The sequence below is a fragment of the Triticum dicoccoides genome, chromosome 3B (genome assembly GCF_002162155.2).
Source record: "Triticum dicoccoides isolate Atlit2015 ecotype Zavitan chromosome 3B, WEW_v2.0, whole genome shotgun sequence".
Classification (NCBI taxonomy): Eukaryota; Viridiplantae; Streptophyta; class Magnoliopsida; order Poales; family Poaceae; genus Triticum; species Triticum dicoccoides.
In genome coordinates this window covers 133,428,851-133,432,149 of record NC_041385.1, presented here as the reverse complement: position 1 = coordinate 133,432,149, position 3,299 = coordinate 133,428,851, and the positions used below count along the sequence as shown (strand labels likewise).

At 45.3% G+C, this 3,299-nt stretch overlaps 1 long non-coding RNA gene across 1 annotated transcript; it reads right to left on the bottom strand.

Annotated features, from left to right (window-relative positions):
* Positions 1 to 225: 225 nt before the first annotated feature.
* On the bottom strand, positions 226 to 2,168 carry LOC119275162. The gene is made up of 5 exons (XR_005135535.1): positions 1,946 to 2,168; positions 1,573 to 1,828; positions 1,215 to 1,291; positions 695 to 1,122; positions 226 to 596 (listed from the first exon to the last, which is right to left on the bottom strand). It is a non-coding gene; the product is annotated as an uncharacterized LOC119275162 (long non-coding RNA).
* Positions 2,169 to 3,299: the final 1,131 nt, after the last annotated feature.

The following is a 3,299-nucleotide window of genomic DNA, read 5'->3' as shown; positions in this document are numbered from 1 at the left end:
CCGACTGTATATCTCCATATTTAGCCCTGCTCAGTAGCGCAATGAATGCAACCGCAGGTCACACTGTACAAACGAAACAGGCAGTTGAGGCACCGGTTCAGCCATATTTCTGAGCCGGCCTGAGCCGTTCACCATGAACCCGTCTTAAATACTAGAGTACATCTCTGGAACTCAACCATTATTCTCTTTTCCGTGTCATCTGATCACAATCAGCCACTTCAGGTATGTTCAGCAGGTTGCAGCATACTGTATTTAAATTCAGAAAGATCAGTCATCTGTTCACATAATCTCTAACACGTACTACGTAGTTCAAATTACTCTAATTAGATCTCCATTAGGAATACATCCCATGCCCATAGCTTTCCAGATGCACAATGCTAGTAGGGTTTCTGATGCAAAATGACACTAGAACTTAGACGCGGCCAAGTACACGCATAGCCAAAAGATATTGCTGGGCTGCATGCAAACAGGAATTGCTAATGTCTTTCTCGTCAGTCAATGATCTCCTCGTACAGGAACTTCGGGATATCTCCCTAGTTTCCCTTCATGATCACTATCTCATATGCAATCCTCCTGCGCAGGTGCTCGATCTGACCCTGTGATGAAGCAAAAATGGGAGAAAACTATTAATTACTTTCATCAAACATGCCTATCAGTTTCAGCTAGTCAAGAAATATGTTAGGCGGTTCCATACCTGGGTTATAGTTGATCTAAGGTATAGACCGGTGAACTCTAGGACGTAGTGAGCGACATATACGCCATTGTCTTCCCTGTGAGGAAACAACATTGAACTTAGGAATTTTGCAGGCAATTTTCTTTTATCAACCTGAAATGCCTAGGTATGTTCTAGCTAGGGTACTCAGACACGCCTACTGCATGGCTTGTGCCGCGCCACCAAAGGGTACACAAACGACCATCCAGTGGTCCCAACCAAACCGACTCTGAACATGTCACTGAATAGGTGCATAACTTCTGCTGAAACTTCCTTGCTAGAGGCCCATGTTTGATTTTCATCTCATCCGACAAATTTGTCTCCGTTGGGTCAAGCACCATCACAATCTTCTTATCGGTATCCAGGATATATAATGACCAGCAATCCATGAAATGCACCGGGAACATGAACTGAAAGTTGATTTTCAAGAACACAGAGAAAATCATAAAATTAGGATCATATGGATAACTGATGCTCGACTTGTTCCAGTTATTCCGTTTACCTTCTTTAGCCAATCAAGTCCATAGCCCATGACTTTAGAGTCCATCGTCATCTGCTGGCTCACTGCCCAGCCATAACCTGTAATTTGGCAACGTACACATTCAATCTACGAGTTCTACCACTAAAAAAATATTCAGTCTAATAGTTCTACTACAAGAATACTAACAGTACTATGAATGTGGTTCTAACTGTTAAACAAGGCACTAGTAAGGATGGGATGCAATGGCCAAGCTTACTTTCTGGTGTATATGGACTTTTTTTTCTAACAATTACAGAAGGAAACAAATTCCGACAAAATCATGTGCAGTTGTGACGAACATACAGTGACAGACCAACAGCGGGAGGATTTGAGTTCACACCTTTTTTTCCTCCCATGTGACTCTGGATTGACTCTGTCAGTAGACTGAGCCGACCTCGTCGGTGATGCATCTGCGAGACGGCGGACTCAAACTCCTGCCATATCATTCCCATCGCCGCCGAGCTGTTGAGCGCAACCAGATCGAGTATTTGAGGTCCGCAGGAACGGCAAGGCCGGCTCCGCTGTTTGGCAACAAGACCGGGGGAACCGGATCTGGGTGCTCGAGGTTGTCCGCGAACTCCTCTCGTAATGGGAACCTACAAGAAGATATCAATGGCCGCCACCAGGGCTCGTTCGTTAGGTCTCTTCTTCAAGGAAAAACAGCCTGAAGAGCAAATCCTCAAAAAACTAATTGCAGATCTGAGACCACTTACCTGTCAATGGCATCAAGCAGGAACTCAACCCCACCGTCTTCTATTTCCCCGTGCTCCGCCATTGCAGAACGAGCGCCGCCGCAAGGACCTACTCAGAACGGAGACAGAGGTGGGGGAGAGGGACAAACGGCTCAGCCGTCCACTTCCGTCTCCGCACACCTATCTGATCCCTGGCTCGGTTGGACTAGTAGCGATCTCGTCCACGGAACCAGAGTTCCCGTGCGCGAGCGCCGTCCCACCCATACGCCCTGGGCCCACGAAATAGCCACTGTTTCGTACCGTATTTCATCGTACGTCCCTTTTTCCACGGTCGGTGTCACACGCGTCAGAACGAATTATTCAGATCCTGAGCCTGGAACTGACGCCGGTGATTTCGGGATCATCTAGGCTCGGGCACCAAATCAACGTGTCCTTGGATTAATGCTTAGTGTGCACGTATATTTACTCTTTTATAGTTTTGGCTGTTGGTTGCACACATTCCAGGGAAACTTGGCTTGGATCCATGATTTAGTTGCACAAATGTGTACTCCTTTTGCACAAACAGTACATCCACTCCATGTTTCTAATCTGGGCTATTTGTTGCACTTTTTTTTTGCAAAACTACTCCCTTGTGTCTATTTGCACACCTCCAGACAGAAGTTGGTTTTGCTACCGGGTCTAGTTGCACAGAGTGGTGTTTAATTACATAGACATCAGATTACTGTTGCTACTGTTGGAAATATGCCCTAGAGGCAATAATAAAATGGTTATTATTATATTTCTTTGTTCATGATAATTGTCTGTTATTCATGCTATAATTGTGTTATCCGGAAATCATAATACACGTGTGAATACATAGACCACAACATGTCCTTAGTGAGCCTCTAGTTGACTAGCTCGTTGATCAACAGATAGTCATGGTTTCCTGACTATGGACATTGGATGTCATTGATAACGGGATCACATCATTAGGAGAATGATGTGATGGACAAGACCCAATCCTAAGCATAGCTCAAAGATTGTGTAGTTCGTTTTGCTAGAGCTTTTCCAAATGTCAAGTATCATTTCCTTATACCATGAGATTGTGCAACTTCCGGATACCGTAGGAGTGCTTTGGGTGTGCCAAACGTCACAACGTAACTGGGTGACTATAAAGGTGCACTACGGGTATCTCCGAAAGTGTCTGTTGGGTTAGCACAAATCGAGACTGGGATTTGTCACTCCGTATGACGGAGAGGTATCTCCGGGCCCACTTGGTAATGCATCATCATAATGAGCTCAATGTGACCAAGTGTCTGGTCACGGGATCATGCATTACGGTGCGAGTAAAGTGACTTGCCGGTAACGAGATTAAACGAGGTATTGGGATACCGAC